We start from the raw sequence: 21,276 nt of genomic DNA, 5'->3' as shown, positions 1-21,276 counted from the left end.
TCACTTGGTTACATAAATACTTTAGAAGAATCTGGCATCCTCCCGGCTAAACCCCATTCTTTAGTTCATTGTATTCGTTGGCCTTCATGAAACTAATTTAATTAGGAAAACAATTTGACAGGACCAGTACTCATTCTTTAATCACATCCAACAGATTCAGATAATTGAATGCGTTAAGCTAAGCTTTATCCTAGCGGCAACTTTAATCCAATCTCCGTAGCAGAAACTTTGTGATAGCAAAAACTTGCAAGTTTGCTTAATTAAAAATTAGTAAGATTTCTAGAAACACAACACTTTTTTTTAGCATGTCAATCTATTTAAATTTTATTAGAAAAATTACTAGTTAGAATATAGGACAATTTGAATAATTCGTTAAGTATAAGGAAGAAAACAAAGCTAAATATGTTTTATGATATCTTTCTTCTAGTAACATAACCCCTAGAAGGAAAAATATATAACCACATTTACAATTATAATAAAAGGTAGAAGAAGTAGGTACCCAAAAAGGGAGTTTCTGTAAATTACGATGTGAGGTGAATTGAAACAATATTTTCTTCTGAATAGTTGCACTAAGGAAATCTTTATTGAAGGATAGTGTTTAAGGAGAAAAACATAAGGAAATATTATAATAAGGAATATGTTAATGTAAATAATAACTCAAATAAGGAAAGTTATTCACCTCATCTGGAAGGAAAAGGGACTTTCTAATACGGAGAAGCCTTGTAAGTAAAACTATCAAGGCTGAAAGCTTGGTACATACATGGAGCACAGCAAGAAGCCACTTGGACTGTAGCTTCTAAATAGAGAAAATTTCTAAATACATTTGTAAAAGTACGTAGTCGCATATTAGGAGCCAAGGTTGGACTTTATAGTCAAAGAAGAAGCACTGTATTGGGGGGAAACTGGTCAGCAGTAGTATGCAAGTTGGCTTGTACACTGGAAGGGCTGGCGGCAGGATGTCCAAGTAGGAGACCGTCCCAATCTGAGAGACAAGACAGTGTGGACCATGGCTTTACCTGGAACAGAAATGGGGGGAAAGGAAATAGAGGTGAAACTGATGAGTCCTAGAAACTGACAGCACGCTGTGTCAACTCTAGGAGTTTCAACATAAGCTAGTGTGCTTGGAGAACCATTGGTCAGACGGAAGATCCTTTCTGCAAGATGGAGGCGGCTTCTGGGCGAGAACTCATCTCAGGTGAAGAAGCTCCTTATTATGAACAGACCCTGTGGAATATTAGTGGCCAGAAGAAGCAGTCATTCAGAGCACAGGATTGTAACTACAAGAGCTATTTTGCTAAAACCTCTCAAAATAGTCCATCTCAGTAAGTACTTTAACCCACCTCCTGGATACCTAATGTGGGCAGCATGGCTGCTCTAGGGCATCAGCGTTGGTGCCCATGAAGGTGGCACTGGCAGGAGGAGAGACGGGATCCTGCAGCACAAAGCCCCGAGAAGCCTTACTACAGCAAAACTTCCTACTGAAGTCTGCCTCGCCTTGCGATTCTCAAAAATATTTGGCCACCGAATTTTTTTCTAAAAACTGTTCATAGTCCATAGACGGATGATGCTTCATATCTTACTTGCAAAATTGCTGGATTATCCAAGCCTTTGCAAATGTTCCCTAGAAGTTACCCAGTAACCTGAGCAAAAAGGCTGCTTATTTTTCCCAGTGATCAGAATAGTACAGAGTGGAGAGTCACCTGAGTGACTGGAGAGAGTGGCTTTAGGACCAGAAGACCTTCTCCATGCGGTGTTGGTCTTCAGGGCTTTCTTTCCCCCGCTGTGTCTCACCATCAGTAGCTGCAACTGCTCTAATGTTGAAAGCCTTCCAAGCCAAGCCAGCTCTGAGCTCCCCACCAAGCCGTCTTCCCTCCTTCACTCCAGACCACGTTTCTCTAATCTAAGACCCTCCCTCTGTGGGCAGGCTTTAATGGATCTATCAAAGATACCTTTGGGAGCACTTACTCAATTCACAAAGGTCCCACTGCTCTGAAAACTGCTTCAAAACCTACAAATGTGGGCTGCTGCCCACGTTTGGGGACTGTTCCTCCACACCCGACCATCGTCAGTCAAAACAAGAGTAGACACCAGACTAACACTGAGCCCCCAAGATTCAATTTATCCAAAATGCGCTTAGAACAGAGCTGGTCTCGTTCCTTCTGGAATGTTCATCTGGAGGGAGGTGATCTGAACTTAGGAGCTGAGGCCAACATTGTGTGGCACCCAAATTCCCCAAGAAGCCCAGACACAGAGAAACAGGAGAACATCAGAGAAGCAAAGAGAGACAGCCCAGCCTCAGAGGGGGTGGAGGGGCGTGGGGGGGATCCAGAGAGAAGGAGAATGTTTCAGGAAGTTTTCTGCTCTGATCGCTTCCCCCTGTAAGGTGCCCCCCTCTCTCTCTGATGCTGGTTGTTCTCTTTCTCCTCGGGTTGAGAGAGCTCTCCATGACTCTACGACAAAGTACCTTATGCAAATTTGAAGCATGATTCTGATACCTGCAGCCAGAATGCCCCTCATTGAGACAGAGCTGCAATGAATAAGCAGGTCACTTCCATGTCTTATTAGAAAAGGTCTCCTGGGGACGCGGTGCCTGATCTCAGCTGCGTGACAAGAGTGGCTGGCGCTCCAGGCATGATGGCAGGCTGGCAGGAGGACTCATGGAGGCCTTTGAGCTCTCAGTGTACAGACAGCTGCCTTTTCCGTCTGCACATCCACCTGGCCCAGGATTGCACAGAAGCAGAGCCAGGCATCCCCGGGGCTGCAGAGGGTACGCGGGGTGAACATTCCCAAGATGGCGCTCCCAGAACTCAGAGTACGAATGTGAGCCCACCATGACTCCTACATTTGTTTCCAATCTTTTTTGCACCCTCCTCTGCACAGCTCAGTGAGCCCCTGAAATCATGACCTCATTCCAAAAGCCTGGAAGAGTCTCCTTTGAAGTTCCTGTGCTGAAGTGTATTTTAAAATCTTTGAAGCATTACAACTAACTGTTGAAGGAATATTTAGGCAAGAGATATGACCAGCACCTCAAGAGACTCCAGAATCCAAGGAGCAGTGGGTCAAGGAAGCCCAGGCTTGGGCAGGAGACGGTAATCTGAAAGTGTGAATAAAGCCAGTATGCCTCGAGACTTACGGTCAGTTTTCACTGGGTGTTTACACAAGAAGGGGGGGTCATTGGCTGGTACAACTGATGCCAAAGTCCTCACATGTATAAGGGACTCATCACAGTCTTTCTCCTCTTCTGAATCCCAAATTTTAAGTCTCCAATCACAGGTATATTGTCTCTTGAAATCTCTGTTTTATGCTATTCATTGGTATTTAGCTTTTTGTGTACAGACTTATTCTCCCAGAACCCAGCTATGAAGTCTGGAAAAGAAACTATGTACCACTGAGTTTCTGCTTAGAGACAGGATCAGGTCAGGGTTTTTACCCAGTCACTGGCCACAGTATTATTAAAATAAGATAATCCAGACATTAATTTAATTCATGCCAGTTTTAAGGATCCTCCTCTTTTCAGAAATCATCGCTCTTTCTTCCCTTCCTAGGAAGAAACACAGAGATACACAGACACACACACACACACACACCCACATACACAGACACACACACACTCTCCCCCTGCTCTTCAGTCCCAGCCAGTATGAAAAGCTCATCACTTGTCACAGGGTGTTTGGTAAAGATAGATTAAGGGACAAGTGATAACATAGGGGTGGCAGAGCCACCCCTCTTCCTCCCCTTATCTGCAGGTGTGAAAGGCATTTCAAGAATCCTTAATTTTATCTGTGTTTCTGTTTGATGTTAGACATCGTGTTAGGTACTTCGCTGATGTCAATCGGGGATGCCTTAGATTTCTTATCGGATTCTTCTTAATACCAAGGACTAAGTTAGCTCAGGAATCCATGCATAAGTAACTAAACCCACGAGTATTAAGACCAAACTTTTATTTTTGCTGACTGGCAAACATAAGGCATTGGGACGTGAGGAGAATCAGAGTTTAATTTTATATCTTTAACCAAATGGTATGTTTCCTTTCAGAATCATCAGAGCTCTGCCCTGTTCTCTCCCTCAGCCATGGAATTGCTTTGTGCCTCTCCTGAACCAAATGTTGCAGAGAGAAAGGAATTTAGTATTCATTGCAAAAGGAAAGGGTTTGCAGGCTTAGCCTGAGAGCCAGCTGCATGTAAACAGGTCAAAACGCTTGAGCAAGACTCAGACATCGACAAGCGCTCACAGTGCTAGGAGAAATGCACACTGCAGAGAAAGAGGTTTGGAAACGGAATGTGGCCTGATGGTTTAATTCTGAACTGACTTTTCCTCAGCAGTTCCCATATGAAGCAAATTTAAGGCAGAACTGGGCACATCAGAGAGAAATAGTAATGAGAACATACAAGAAGAGGAGCATTCCTTGAATACTGGGGGGGGGGGGTTTAAGGCCATCATAACTGAAACTTGTCTTCCAAAGTGCCAAAAATCTTATGAAAAGAAGAGAAATCCCGCTGAGCGCTGAAATAGCACCTTTTCCCCCAGTAGAACACTATGCATATTGAAGGGGGAAATAGCAGACAGGAATGCTTTAAATGCGGGATGAATTTGCAGCATGTGGGATGGAATGCTTTATTATTTTTTCTGATATTTTAGAATAGAGGGCTTCTTATCAAAGCTTGCTTGTTATGGTCCAGCAAATCCGTTGCATGAAAGTGGAGGAAAGCGATTTAATAATCCTAGAATCAATTATTTTTTTTTCCTTTGAATTTGTTTTGACCCATTTTGGAATTCTTTGGGTATTTGCATCAAACTCCTGGCTATCTTATGTTGTCATAAAAGGGAGGACTAAGTATTTCATCCCACTGAATAGAAAAAATAAATAAATAAGTGAGGAAGGAAAGACAGTAATGATTTCAAGAGGGAAACAGTGGAGGAGGAAGGAGAAGGTAGGAGACTGCTTCAAAGAATGATAACTTCCTGTGATGTACAGACATCCTGGGCGGAGTCTGAGAGCAGTGGTGAAGGATCCGTCGTGAGGAGGGACATGGGTCACGTGACCTACAACAGGCAGCTGGAGGTCATAGTGTCACCCCTAAAAGGGAAAAGGACGAGACCCCAGTTCTTGTCATACCTAAAAGATAAGAATACAGACAGGAGATGAAGTGTCCTATAGCAAAAGATTTTAAAGGTTTTATTTAGCAAAAGGAAGGCACACCTCCAAGAATGGGAGGTGGGCTGATCCAAGAGCAGAGAGCAGTGGGCTTTGTCCCTCCTCTGTACCCTCGCTTAGAGGTGGTCTCTTGATTGATTGACAGCTCTTGCCCCTGGAGTGCTGAGTCATGCTCGTTCCCTTTTGCGCACATCCTTCCTTACCCAGGATGCCCACAGAGAAACCCATGGTCAGGGGGTGGGGTGGGGATGGGGCTAAACTGCAATGCTGATTATATTACAAGGAGCACTTGGTCATGTCCTGTTAGGTCCTTCTCGCTACCACACAGTTGTGGCTGTTGGATTCTAACAGGTTTCTTCCTGGCACTTGGTTAGAGGAAATAAAGCCCCTTTATGCTGAAGGCGGGCACACCACCATCTTCTGGACCACCCTCCCTCTCCTCCCCCTTATCTGCCCAGTGCCCCCACTTATCTACCTACCTAACAATAGAACCTTGGCACTGGGGGGATGTGAGGAGGGTCAGGTCAGGGCTACCAGCAGCTGTCCACAGATGTGCTGTTTGATCCTCAGAGGACACTGAAGTTTTCCTGAAGGTGATGCCTCTGGACAGGACGATTGTGTTCCAATTCTCCCCAGCCTCACTGGCTCTCACAATAGTGCCGCCATATACATGTGGCTCCTTCACTCATTTCTGTACCCTGTCCTCTGAAGACCTTTGAGTTTGTGATTCCAGGTCTAGTTCAACCCTCTGTTTTTTTTTTTTTCTTCTTCCCCCAACCCTCCATTTTTTAATTGTAGTAACCAAGGCCCAGAGAGAATGACTGTTTTTCAAGATTACCCAAATTGAGACAAAATGAGAGGTTGCCCAGCAGTGAACTTTCTCTGTGTTCAGCTTCGAGTCCACGTTACTTTTAAACAATTCTGAAAATTCAGTTTTCATCATTCTTTGAGATCAAAACCTGTTCTGAACTGAGGCAGCCTATTAGTAAAATATGCACATTTCACATCAAAAATATGTATATTTATAATAATGTGTTTGACTGTAGGTATGTTTTGTAGGTGTGTTTATAATATGGAACAGAGATCGTGTTTTTAACTTTCTGAAATCTGAAAAATGTGGCATTTTGAAATAGACTTAGCACTAACATTTTAAGTAAAGGACTTTGTACAGTACACACAGGCAGAAAAGGTCCTCAACAAAAAAATAAACTATAGGAGGATTTAACTCCCAAAGAATTTAGTGGCATTAATTTCCCCTTAACTGGGGCAGTTTCCCCCAGGAAGACCCTCTCTTGGCAGTGGGAGTCCATCACCCATCTTGAGTAAATCCCCTTTTAAGATGGCCCCAGACTGGCTTAGAATAGCCCACAGGCCTCTTTCAGGTATCTTTTACCTGGACAAACTCTGATGGTGAACAGTGGCCCCAGTGTGATGGAAAGTTCTAGCTTTCTCATCATTGTTTTTCTGCAGGCGTGGGCCTTCTATTGGTACACTGTGCCCCGCAAATCCATATGCCAAACCCTCTAAATGCTCGAGTTTCCTCCCTCTCGCATTGTGTCTGAGTTTGGGAGAAAGGGTCCTGCAGTTACGTCCCCAAGGGAGAAGGTGTTAACGTGCCTAAGACCCAGACAAATCTCTCCAGAAGATTCCTCCATTTTCCAACAGCTCCAGGCCTTTCATACCCCCAAGATGGATAAGTCACCAAGCGTTGTGAATGGTTTCAACATAATTCTCAGCAAGTCTTGCATAGATGGTTAGCATTTTGCCTTATCGATGGAGTCATTCACACCTACTGTTTTGAGACTCATTCATATATGAGACAGAAGAATCATTTTAGCATCCAATGACTAAATTGTCCTCTCTCTGTCTACACACACACACACACACACACTCTTAATTTTATTTAGAGGAAAAAGAAATCTTAGTCTTCCACTTACTTCAAATTAAAAGTAAATGTCTTTATCCTTATTTAACAAATGAAAAATATACACTGTTTCTGGTCATCAGAGCACACAGGAACTAAAGGCTTTGGTATTTCTAGAATGTTAGTTTATTTCAAGCCGATTTTGTTGTTAGCTTGCTGGACAACTAGTTCACTGATTCATCCATTGACTCAAAAAATAGCTGTGTCTGTACAAGGCGTTTAGGGGACATGAAAACTAATAGGACATCGTCCTTGTTCTCAGTGATGTCAGAATGCTGTTGTACAAATGCGTGTAATTGTGCTAACGAGTGGTCCACATGATGACAGCAACATGAATAAAGTATGAAGGGAGTGTGGAGAGGGGAGGAAAGGGACCTCGAGGAGCAGGGGGAAATAGGAGAGGGCATGCCACAAGAGGGAGTGAAACTTGAGCAAAGCTATTCCAGATGGGGCAGTTCTGGTCGGGTGAATGGAGACAAATCTCTTCATCACTGGTCGCAATAGGAGCAGATGTGGAGGGGCACCAGCTTATGGGCCCTTCAAAGGCAATGGGTGCGCCCCACACATTGGCTGCATCCTGCTAGGCACCAAACTAGACATATGTGTTATTTTTCTTCAATCCTCATTTTACAGATCAGGAAATTGAGAGTCAAAGGGATTCATTCCAATGAATTTTTCCCAAGCTTTAAGCACAAATTCAGGACTTACTGTCCATCATACCTTCTGCTAGACATTAGACTCACAAAGAACTCATCTGTAGTGTCATCTGTAGTTAACTCTGGTTGGCTTAAGGAGTTAATTAAGGTCATGATTTGAAAGAAGGGTGTAATAATTCAAACTTTTCACTATTTGATTTATCCAAACTGAAGTTTGAACTTAGATTTTTTTTTCCCCTCCATCACCATTAGATTTTTCTCAGAAAATAATAAAATTCAGTGCAGTCAGTGAGGAAAAGGTGACACTAGATGGCATACACAAAAGTAATTATTAGCTACCAAGATCTCCCAGAGACACAAGGTGACTACCACAGCAGGTAGAAGTCTTATAAAACATAACTAGACATTTCTGTGTCACTTAATACTTACACTTTCATTTCTTTCATAAATTATATTTAAAGGAAGAAGCGAGAACAAATAAAATCCAAGCTCTGAAGGAAATGTGGCCGTGAAGAGAGTTTCTTATTGCTATCAGTATGCTGGGGGACTGGACCAGAGTTCCAGCCAGTGGAGGGGCACTCTGAAGGTAGCTTGGAAAGGCGAGTATGATGCTCCAATGATAAATAGCCTCTGATAAAGGAGACTGGGTACAGCAGGTGCCTGAAATAAGGGAACTGTGGTAGCAGGTTGTGGGGGAGAATTGTCCCTAGAAAAATCTTTTCCTCTTTTTGCCTTGGCCACATGGAAGCAGTCCCGGGATTCATGCAACTCCTGAGATTAGAAAAAAACAATGTGCACCATCAGGATAACACTAAGTATGTGATTGGTTTTGTCATGGACAGAGCAGGATCAGATTGGAGGTTCAGTCCAGAGAGAGGCAAAATTTCATAGGCAGTTGAGATCTTCAGAGTCTTTTATGGCTCCAGAAAAAGAAAGGAAGAAAAATTGATGATTCAGTGATATTCATTGTGTGTGTGTGTGTGTGCATGCGTACATGTACTATGTGTTGGACCATCACGGGGCATTTATTGTCTTCCTGATTCGTCATCTGTAGATTTCAGTTTCAGACTAGAGATATTTAGAGGGGATGAGAAATATTGTGGCAGTGAGTAACAGTTATTAGTCTCCTTTTATAGCAATAGATTATGGATGGTAAATGCATTTCCCAGAAGCCATAAGGAAGGTGCTATCTGCCGTTTGCTAGAAACACTTTTAAGTTAAAAACTCAATATAGCTATTATCCTTGTTGTGAAAAACTTCAGTATTAAAATTGGTTATGGAGATTCTTATGCAGGAACAATTGGTAGTTTCCCTCAAGTAAGCAAATGAGTAGAATTTTTCTTTCTAACTAATTCTTCAAGAAGTAGAACCTTCAACACATTCATAAAAGTCTTCAGAGACATGCTTTATAAGTTAAAAATAAAAGAAAGAAAAAAAGGATGCCATTAAGATGTTGATTATTTTATCAGCGATGCTATAAATTCTGCCCTCCTGAGGAGGATTAAAATATTCATTCCAGATTGCTGTCTTAGGAAATCATATCGCTGCTCCCCGTGGAGATGGGGAGATGTCAAACCCATGAAAATCCTCTAGTATTAAGAAAACTCACATTTTTTTCCCTAGTGGAATATTGCATTCAATATGCGGTCACATTTTGAGTGGAGCCGCGGTATTTCTCTTTCCTTCCTTGTATTTTGTTGTTGTCTAAATAGTAATGAGTCTTAAAGAAACAGAAGTAAAATACGATCCAGCATTCCCAGAAACAACACTAATTATAGAAATTTAATGTAGATTTTTTTTGAAAAAAGGAATTTAATGTGGATTCTTAAAAATTTCCCAGAGAAATAATAAGAGCGTTGCCTTTTTTTCCCAATTCGAGCTGTCAGGGGACACAGGAGGTGAGGAGACTGTGTCGGACTCTCCCCAGGTGTGTAGTCGCCGTTTGCCATCAGAAAGACCAGTGACATTTTATATCCAATAATTATCAAAGGTAAGCCTGGTTGGGATTAATATGATTCCACTGAGAGAAACTTGCACCAAATGATTGACACAAACTGTAGATAAATCTTCCAGAATTGCTAGTTAGAAGAGGAAGATTGGAAAGAACTCTCACTTGGCCATTTGACGCACGTGGGATTCACTCCCATGGCACTCCTACCAGATCGTGATGCAGAAATCCATCAATGTAAGCGACAAAAAGTGGACACGCTTTGGAGGAAGGCAGCGTGGGGTGCCAGAAAGTTCTTCTTTATATTGAACTGAAACGTTGTTCCCTATAACATGTTTCCTTTCTTTCTGGGAGAAAGGAGAAGCCACTCTTGGTGAGAATACTTAAAAACAGCAATCATGTAACCTTCAAATCGTCACTTTTTTAGAGTATTCTGCCTCAGGTTTGTTTACGCTTTCCTTACATTGTATAGGCCTCAGAGTTGGTTGTCTTCTGTTTACTTTAGAAAATACTCATGTTCAACACCCATTTATGATAAAAACTCTCGCCAAAGTGGGTATAGAGGGAACATATCTCAACATAATAAAAGCTATATATGACAAACCTATAGCCAGAATAGTTCTCAATGGTGAAAAACTCAAAAGCTTCCCACTAAAATCTGGGACAAGACAAGGATGCCCACTATCACCACTCCTATTCAATATGGTCCTGGAAGTCCTAGCCACAGCAATCAGGCAAGAGAAAGAAATAAAAGGGATCCAAATTGGAAAAGAAGAGGTAAAAGTGTCATTATATGCTGACGACATGTTACTATATATAGAAAACCCTAAAAGGTCCACAAAAAAGCTACTAGAGCTGATCGAAGAATTCAGCAAGGTAGCAGGTTACAAAATTAATGTTCAAAAATCAGTTGCCTTTCTTTACACTAACGATAAATCAACAGAAAAAGAAAGTAAAGAAACAATTCCCTTTAAAATAGCACCCAAAGTAATAAAATATCTGGGAATAAATCTAACCAAGGAGGCGAAAGAATTATACACAGAAAACTATAAACCATTGATGAAGGAAATTAAAGAAGACTTTAAAAAATGGAAAGATATTCCATGCTCTTGGATTGGAAGAATCAATATTGTTAAAATGGTCACACTGCCCAAGGCAATCTACAGATTTAATGCAATCCCTATCCAATTACCCAGGACATATTTCAGAGAACTAGAACAAATCATAATAAAATTTATATGGAACCATCAAAGACCTAGAATTGCTAAAGCATTACTGAAGAGAAAGAAAGAGGCTGGAGGAATAACTCTCCCAGACTTCAGACAATACTATAGAGCTACAGTCATCAAGACAGCATGGTATTGGTACCAAAACAGACATATAGACCAATGGAACAGAATAGAGAGCCCAGAAATGAACCCACAAACTTTTGGTCAACTCATCTTCGACAAAGGAGGCAAGAATATACAATGGAATAAAGACAGTCTCTTCAGCAAATGGTGTTGGGAAAACTGGACAGCAGCATGTAAAACAATGAAGCTAGAACACACCCTTACACCATATACAAAAATCAACTCAAAATGGATTAAAGACTTAAACATAAGACAAGATACAATAAACCTCCTAGAGGAAAACATAGGCAAAACATTATCTGACATACATTTCAAAAATGTTCTCCTAGAAGAAATAAAAGCAAGAATAAACAAATGGGACCTAATGAAACTTACAAGCTTCTGCAGAGCAAAGGAAACCAGAAATAAAGCAAGAAGAAAACCCACGGAATGGGAGAAAATTTTTGCAAGTGAAACCGACAAAGGCTTGATCTCCAGAATATACAAGCAGCTCATACGACTCAATAAGAAAAAAATAAACAACCCAATCCAAAAATGGGCAGAAGGCCTAAACAAGCAATTCTCCAAGGAAGACATACAAATGATCAAAAAGCACATGAAAAAATGTTCAATATCAATAATTATCAGAGAAATGCAAATCAAAACTCCAATGAGGTATCACCTCACACCAGTCAGAATGGCCATCATTCAAAAATCCACAAATGACAAATGCTGGAGAGGCTGTGGAGAAAGGGGAACCCTCCTACACTGCTGGTGGGAATGCAGTTTGGTGCAGCCACTATGGAAAACAGTGTGGAGATTCCTCAAAAGTCTAGGAATAGACTTACCATATGATCCAGGAATCCCACTCCTGGGCTTGTATCCAGAAGGAAATCTACTTCAGGATGACACCTGCACTCCAATGTTCATAGCAGCACTATTTACAATAGCCAAAACATGGGAACAGCCTAAATGTCCATCAACAGGTGACTGGATAAAGAAGAGGTGGTATATTTATACAATGGAATACTACTCAGCCATAAAAACCGACAACATAACGCCATTTGCAGCAACATGGATGCTCCTGGAGAATGTCATTCTAAGTGAAGTAAGCCAGAAAGAGAAAGAAAAATACCATATGAGATTGCTCATATGTGGAATCTAAAAAACAAAAACAAACAAAAACAAAGCATAAATACAGGACAGAAATAGACTCATGGACAGAGAATACAGACTTGTGGTTAACGGGGCGGGGGTAGAGGGTGGGAAGGGATAGACTGGGATTTCAAAATTGTAGAATAGATAAACAAGATTACACTGTATAGCACAGGGAAATATACACAAAATGTTATGATAAATCACAGAGAAAAAAATGTGACAATGAGTGTGTATATGTCTATGAATGACTGAAAAATTGTGCTGAACACTGGAATTTGACACAACACTGTAAAATGATTATGAATCAATAAAAAATGTAAAAAAAAAATAAAATACTCATGTATGTGTTTTCTAGTGACTTTCAGTAGCTACATATAACCAGATAGATACATAGGCATATAGACAGCTATATATAAACTCATTCCATGAGCATGGAGTTTTTTAGAACAGGATTTGAATCCCTAAAGGGATCATAAATGTGCATTGACCTTTAATACGCTATAATATACACTGAGGAGTAATTTGAAATGTACTGCATTGGATTAGCCTTTAGAAAGTAAAATCGCATACTCTTCAATTTCTTAACTATTGTACGTAGCTTTAAAATATTGTTATAGAAAATGAGTGCTTTTTTAAGTGCTTCTTTGTTATCCTAACATGAGAATCACCTACTCATTTGTTGAGAAAAACGTAATATAATACTTTAATTGGAATGCAAAGTATAAACTAAGATAATGTGATGTTAATACTGTAAGGTGAGTCTTTTTAATTGAAGTACAGTTATTGAGGTATACAATGTGACAATTTCTGGTGTACAGCACCATGTCCCAGTCATGCATATATTTGCATGTATGTTCATATCATATTCTTTTTCATTAATGATTATTACAAGATATTGACCATGGTTCCTTGTACTATACAGAAGAAATTTGTTTTTTTAATCTGCTTTTATATATAGTGGCTAACATTTGCAAATCTCAAACTCCCGAATTTATCCCTTCCCACCCCCTTTCACCCTGGTAACCATAAGATTGTTTACTATGTCTGAGAGTCTGTTTCCGTTTTGTAGGTGAGTTCATAGTGTCCTTTTTTTTTTCTTTTTTCTTTTTTTAGATTCCACATATGAGTGATATCATATAGTATTTTTCTTTCTCTTCCTGGCTGACTTCACTTGGAATGATGATCTCCAGGTCCATCCATGTTGCTGCAAGTGGCATGATTTTATTCTTTTTATGGCTGAATAGTATTCCATTGTATAAAGATATCACAACTTCTTTATCCAGTCATCTGTTGATGGACATTTAGGTTGTTTCCATGTCTTGGCTACTGTAAATAGTGCTGCTGTGAACATTGGGGTGCATGTATCTTTTCAAATTAGAGTTCCCTCTGGCTATATGTCCAGGAGTGGGATTGCTGGATCATAGGGTAAGTTTATTTTTAGTTTTTTGAGGAATCACCATATTGTTTTCCATAGTGACTGCACCAAACTACATTCCCACCAGCAGTGTAGGAGGGTTCCCTTTACTCCACACTCTCTTCTAGCATTTATTGATCATGGAGAGTTTCAATACATAAATACTCAGTCACAACTACACAAAAGCCATACTCAAGTAACTGAATTCTCAAATTTCTTTGTAATGAATAATTTCAAATGAAAAAAGTTGGAATATCAGAAGCCATTCCATGTAAGAAGTACAGGAACAATGAAAAGCAGAATTTTGAATGGAAATTAAAGCAAAACTACTGTTAAGATTAGTGATAATGGACCAGTACCAATTTCAACTGCACACGGCTTTCTACCTGAGTGTCTAGTAGGACATTTGAATGTCTCGTGGAACACTAAGAAATCCTTTTTTGCATGGAACTATCCAGTGTACGATTTCTAGTGTCTTTCAGCTCCCCCTACCTTCACCCACTAGTACCTTTAACCATCTCTAATCATTAGAACAGTTGTTTTTTGCTAAAGTGCCTCCTCAGCCTTCTGCTTTTACTAGATGCTTTGATGCATTGATCTAAGCGAGTCAATGTTAATTCTATCCTCTTACTGAGGAGTACTGAGTCAAGACTCTCGGTCTCACAGCTAAGCCCATTGGCATATGAAATTCCAGTGACCACATGGGCCCCTACAAATCCATCCATGTGGTTCTATCATCTGAGAGAAAGGTCTTAGCTGGAGATAGGACAGTAAGAAATCCCAGTAAAGCAAGAAGCCTGTTGAATTCATCCTTATAGAACAATTCTCTTTTTACAACCACAATCCCTCCATGAATAAGACAATATTAGTGCTTCATATCTACTTCTTTTCCAACACACAGGATGCCCTGTAACAGTCAGAAGTAGATTATATGGATCCTTAAGGTCTGGCAGAAGAAGGAGTATCCAAAAAGCAGAAAGACCAGTATGTGAGGAGAGGAAGGAGACCTAGAGGCTGGATCTGATTCTTACACTGATGGCAGCATCTGGCCAACTCACCCAGTGGTGCCACAGCTCAGTCTTCCCAGGTGCTGTGTCGATACCGTATCAGTGTCATACGGGAGGGCTGACGACTCTGAGAGGCGGTCTATTGGAAATACATTTAAGCCAACCCATAATGCAGTAATCAGATGTGAAGTGAGAAAAAAGAATTCACAGTTTGAAAGATCTCCAAGATATTTCTTATTAAAATATTTTTAAAAATTCAACTTTTATGGATGTACGCATTTAACCATTTAGTGAGTCAAGTCTGAAGTTTTTACCACGCAATTTTTTAAATAGGAATTAGAATGCATCTTTTAAACACCCGCATAAAGCTTTTCCAATAGAATGGTGTTAGTTTTCAGAGTATCTGACCACAGGAGATCAAAAAGCATTAACAGAAAACAAACAAGTTCATTTGAGATGAAAACTAATGCCCACTGAATAAGTTTAATTGAAAAACGTAACACCACTAAATAGAAAAAGCTCTGATATTAAACACAACACAAGAACAAAATCAATAGAATAAGATGGCATTGCAGTTGATTAAATACAGGATGTAGGAACTCCTCAGAAGCTACAGAATAAAAACCCTGAATTAGAAATAGACAATCATCCAAAAAAATGCCTCTGTATCTCATATTGCCCCCAATTGTCCATAACTACCCCATTGTTATTCTAAGATCATAAATGAATAAGTAGCGTCAAAACCTGTGTAATTGAAATTGGGTGGGAATGCCAAATTAGGATCACAGCTTTGGATGCCAAATACACTTGTATCATCAGTCAGTGCTGCTGGCTACAGGGAAAAAAATAAAGGTTGACACTGTATTCAAGACAATTGCTTCCATTGTTAATATCAACCTAATTAGAAGTAAACAAGATCAAAGCAAGGCAGTCAAAAGACAGAATGACTGGGGTGCTGAAGTGAAGATAAATTGTTAAGAACTATGAGTACAAATCAATGCATAGCCTATCTGAAATCTGATCAGCTAAAACATGCAAGTCACAGGGAAGCCACAGCAAGCCATGAATTATGGATGGCAGGATTAAGACCTTATGAATGAGCCCTGCTGAGTGTGTATGCACTTACCTTGGGAAGCAGCAACCTTGGAAAAATGATCTCACCTCCACAAGGCACTGCTTTCTCAGTTTTATAAGGACAGAGTGATACCAGCTCTTCGTGGGGTGGTTCCCATGCGATCACATACGTCAAAGCAGTTTGTAATCTGTGAGACGATACTCACATGCTGGTTTGTTACGATTTCTTTGCAACTGTTTTATCTGATTCTCTCAGTCATTACCTTTGCTCTAACCAGGGAAAGTGTTTGTTAAGGGCATAGTCAGGCAACCAAGACTGTAATCCAGCTCTTTTCAACCACTATGCAGAATACACGTCAACTCGTCTGCCTTCTTTGGACCCAGGAAGGACTCAGAAGCATAAATCATACTTTTACAATTCGATCATTATCGGATTTCTGTGCTAGTACAATAGAAAAATTAAGTGGCTTTTTATTTCCCCACAAGATAGAGATATGGTCTCTAGGTCAGTTAGTTGAATGTATGCAATTATTATGTGTTGTTCAGTGAGTGAAATAGCTGATTGTTTTTGGAGTGTTCTTTGTTTATGCCTTACCGCTAAGTCTTAGGGTTTGAGATGAACACTTGTAGCTCCCCAGAGCAAATAAATGATAAATGGGCTTGAAGAAGCGTATGTTTTTGTGGTTTGTTTTCTTCTAAACATGAATTTTGAATTGGCTATATCAACCCGGAAGTGCTCTAAATTCTACTTTCAGCTTACGTAAATTTTTTTTTTAACAAAGAATAATGATTTACTTATTTTTATGGTAAATTACAAGTGCGTTCTGCAGGGAGACTTTCCCTGATATTCTAGCATATGGAATGTATTCCATCATGTGGCTCTTTTTTACTACTTTGGAAATTATGATAGTAGTTCATTCATGCAAATTACTATTGAAAAGTATTCCATGTCATGTGTTTCTACATTGAATTCTACCAAAGGTAGTTTCGTCAATTAAATTACTAAAAAATGATGAAATCCTACTCATAAAATGATTCAAGAGGCAGTTCTGAAGGGAATAGGTAGCACAGAAAATTCTTATGTATTTATATTAGTCAATCACGGGATTGTTTGACATTAATTGTTTAGAGACCATCTAGCAGCCAAAAGGAAGTTGCAATTTAAAAAACAAATGGTCCTGTTACCATTTGAATGGGAAATTTTCTCAAAAATAAAACTTCCCTTTACTTCTAACTCTTCACATTGGATTACTTATTCGTGCAGCCGGCAAATATTTATAAGTGCCTGTGTGTGATATTAAATCAGAAATTCTTGGGGACACATTTCTACCTTTAGGTTAATAATAATCTAGCTGAAGAGGCATCTCATGTATGGAAAATATCTATAAAAATTAAGCATATTTATAACAATATAATAACTTTGCACAATGTTTCATCATTCTCAACGCACTTTTTTTTTTTGGTGGGGAAAGGTAAGTAGGCTTACTTATTAATTTACTGTTAGAAGCGGTACTGGAGATTGAACCCAGGACCTCATGCATGCTAAGCGTGTGCTCTACCACTTAAGCTATATCTTACCCCTACTCAAAGCACTTTTGTGAATATAATTGTTTTGTTTGACCATTGCAGACAGTAGTTACCAGTGGTAAATGTTTGACACTAGTAAAGAAATGCCATGATTCAAAGAGAATTTATGACCCAGTATTGGCTAATAGTGCTCGGAGCTGAAGGAAGGATTAAAATGATGGTACCTATCACAGAAATTGAAAACAAGTTGGATCAACAGGTTGGTGGGAAGACAAATTCTTATTTAGACCTAGTGAGATTGAATTGACCATACGTTAGAAAACCTCCAGCAGGTAACTATACGTATTTAGAAAATAGGAAGATGGGCAAAGAACATGAACAGGCAACCAACAAAAAAGAAACTCAGATGGCCAAGAACACAATTTTTTTTTTCCAAAGAAGAAAATAAATATCCAGGAGACTGATGAAAATTTAGATAAAAGATAGGAAACAAGTTAGAGTCAGACATGGATTTTTTAAACTCATCCACATAGTAGGAGCATTTGTATAAATTGCTACCAACAGGTCTGTAATAGTGACAACCAAAATAATAAGTTCTACAAGGCATAGTAACAGTAAGTAGCTCTTGCACTGGCAAATTATAACAGCCATTGTGAAAAGTCCAACAACAATCTCTCAATGGAAAATTTGCCAATAGATTCTTAACAATTTACAAAAATTAGCAATAAGAAAGGCTACAGAAAGGGTTCGTTTTACTGGTCACAGTTCTGTTGTTTCCTGAGCAGACTGAAGAGGCTCATTCCCAGAACTGGGGGAGCCTTTGTTTGGATTTGCTCTAAATTCTTTCACCTCCCAAAAATAATGATTGTTCAATAATACAAACAAAAAGGACCTATGGTATAGCACAGGGAGCTGTATTACATGTCTTGTAATAACCTACAATGGAAACGAATCTGAAAAAGAATATATATGCATATTTAAATCACTTTGCTGTACATCTGAAACTAACACATTATAAATCAACTATAAGTCAATGAATAATAATAATAATAATATTGACTTCAAACAAGTCTTTGGCATAATAGTCTGATCTGATTATCAGTCTGAAAGTTGAATTTGGAGTAGGAAGAGGAGTCTACTGCTAAAACCTCTAATTATCTTAAATTACTATGTTGACAGAAATCCATTTATTATTGCATTTAGAATTCATGCAGTGCTTCAACCCATTCAAAAATATTTCACTGACTGCTGAATTCTTGTTGTTGTAGAAATTCTAGTGTTTCACCAAACATTGTTCTATTTGTCCTTTAACTTGTTAAAATTTGCTCATTGAATGCTGTATAAATGTGTATAAAACCTACACATAAACTTCACATGATAGAATTGCATGATTTTTAAAAAACAATCTAAGTTCTGTGTATAGCTGTTCGGCTTTCCTTCTATTGTTTCATTCACAGACATCAAAGTGCATGTAAACTCAATGAGAATGGCAATCATTTAACTAAGAGTATTAGTGAGGATTCTTTCACTTAATTATGAGATTGTCTAGGAAATTGGAGTCCATTATACAGGCCCAAGACTCAGTTTCCTTGCCTGTATAATGGGCTGATTGGATTTGATTATCTGGAGTGTGTCTCACCTCTACATTTGCTTTGAGATGCAATTTGCATTTTCAGAGAGGACTGAAAATATACAAGAAATTTCTCTTATCAAGAGGCCTCAGACTGTACCTACGTGTGTTTTGTCTTCATCCTATTTTGCCTGTGAGCTTAACATTTCCCAGAGAGTATTAGTTCATTTCTAAGCCTTTATTTACAGATCTTATTCTTTGATGTCAGAAAATTCTATGCAACTGTCGCAAAGAGGTGACTAACCTTGGGAGGCAGGTGCTAACTCTCTCACCTCTGTGTTCCTAGGTCTCGGTGGCCTTTTCATTCATCTGTAGTGACTCTGATTTTCCTGTGAGCATTAATGGACTTTAGAAAGATATTGGTGTCAGACCCAAGGTGGCCTTAAAAATAACAAGCTGATGGATTCCTGGAAGTTCAGTCACTCTCTAATTCTTGGCACATTTGTGGTTTCAGTTAGAAGATTCTTTTTTCTGTCATGATCCAGGCTAATGTCTGAGAGCTTCAGTGAGGCAGTGAAAGATGTAACTGTGAATTATGAGAATACAGAAAGGAAAAGAAAGGTGTTAGATTACTTAAAAGAATTTTTTAACAGTCAATTTTAAAGACTAAAGTTTTAAAGACAAAATAATCTATACATAAATTAAACCTTGTATATCTAATTAATGTTACATGAATGCTTTTCATCACAAACTGATGGGTTTGGCAAACTATAATCAGATACAGCCTGTCACATTTTTTTTTAAGTTGAAGTATAGTTGATTTACAGCATTGTGTTAGTTTCAGGGAAAGTGATTAAGTATATATATTTTTTCAGATTCTTTGGCCATTATAGGTTATTACAAGAAATTGAATATAGTGCCCTGTGCTATACAGTAGGTCCTTGTTGCTTATCTATTTTCTATGCAGTAGTGTGTATCTGTTAATCCCAAACTCCTAATTTATCCCTCCCTCTCTTCCATTTTGGTAACCATAAGTTTGCTTGCTATGTCTGTGAGTGTATTTCTGGTTTGTAGATAGGTTTCACTGAAACACAACCACATATGTAAATAGTGCTGCTATGTACAGTGAGCTGCGTGTATCTTTTCCAATTAGTGTTTTCATTTTTTTCGGATATATACCTAGGAGTGGGACTGCTGGATCATGTGGCAGTTCTATTTGTAGTTTTTTGAGGAAGCTCCATACTGTCTTCCATAGAGACTGCACCAATCTACATTCTCGTCAATAGTGTACAAGTCTTCCCTCTTCTCCACATCCTCTCCAACATTTGTTATTTGTAGACATTTTGATAATAGCCATTCAGACAGATGTGAAATGATATTATTATTTTGATTTACATTTCTCTGTTAGTGATGTTAACCATGTGTATGTCTTCTTTGGGAAAATGTCTATTCAAGTCTTCTGCACACTTTATGATTGGGTTGTTTGTTTTTTTTGATACTGAGTTGTAGGAGCTGTTTACATAGTTTGGATATTAACCCCTCATTGATTGTATCATTTGCAAATATTTTCTCCCTTTCAGTAGGTTGTCTTTTCATTTTGTCAGTGGTTTCCTTTGCTGTGCAAAAGCTTTTTACTTTTAATTAGGACCTATTTATTTTTGCTTTTATTATTATTATTATTTTTGCCTTAGAAGACAGAACCAATATATGCTACAGTTTATATCAAAGAGTGATCTACCTATGTTCTCTTCTAGTTTTATGATTAGATCATACCATTAGATCTTTAATCCATTTTGAGTTTATTTTTGTATATGGTGTGAGGAAATGTTCTAACCTCATTGTTTTACATGTAACTGTCTAGTTTTCCCAGTACCACTTATTTAAAAAACTGTCTTTTTTCCATATATATTCTTGCCTCCTTTGTCATAGATTAATTAACCGTAAGTGTGTGGGTTTATTTCTGAGCTCTTTATTCTGTTCCACTGATCCATGTATCTGGTGGGTTTTTTCCCAGTGCCATGCTGTTTTGATTACTGTAGCTTTGTAGTATAGTCTGAAACCTGAAAGTGTTATGCTTCCAGCTTCGTTTTTTTCCTCAAGGTAACTGTGGCAATTCGAGGTCTTTTGTGGCTCCGCATAAATTTTAGGATTTTTTTGTTCTAGTTCTGTAAAAATGTCATTGGTAATTTGATAGGAACCATTAAATCTGTAGATTGCTTTGGGTGCATGGCTATTTTAACAATATTAATTCTTCCAATCCTTTTCAAGTTTAGCTCTGAAGTATGTATCTTGTAGGAAGAAAGAATACTGAAGTGTCTTGTGTTTTTTCTGAACCCAGTCAGCCACCTGTGTCTTTTGATCAGAGCATTCATCCCATGGACAATTAAAGTGGTTATTGACAAGTATGTACTTGTTGATATTTTATTACTGTTTTTGTAGTTTTGTTGACCTTTTGGTTGTTTTTGTAGCTCTTCTCTGTTTATTTCTTTTTCTTTCTTCCCTTGTGGTTTGA

General features: G+C 38.8%; 1 long non-coding RNA gene across 1 annotated transcript; it reads right to left on the bottom strand.

Moving 5' to 3' along the window:
• Nucleotides 1–387: 387 nt before the first annotated feature.
• On the bottom strand, nt 388–15,794 carry LOC140687573 (uncharacterized). The gene is made up of 3 exons (XR_012061958.1): nt 15,720–15,794; nt 14,645–14,732; nt 388–1,016 (listed from the first exon to the last, which is right to left on the bottom strand). It is a non-coding gene; the product is annotated as an uncharacterized lncRNA (long non-coding RNA).
• Nucleotides 15,795–21,276: the final 5,482 nt, after the last annotated feature.

The sequence above is a fragment of the Vicugna pacos genome, chromosome 20 (genome assembly GCF_048564905.1).
Source record: "Vicugna pacos chromosome 20, VicPac4, whole genome shotgun sequence".
In the NCBI taxonomy this organism is placed as follows: Eukaryota; Metazoa; Chordata; class Mammalia; order Artiodactyla; family Camelidae; genus Vicugna; species Vicugna pacos.
This window is presented reverse-complemented; position numbering and strand designations above follow the sequence as displayed.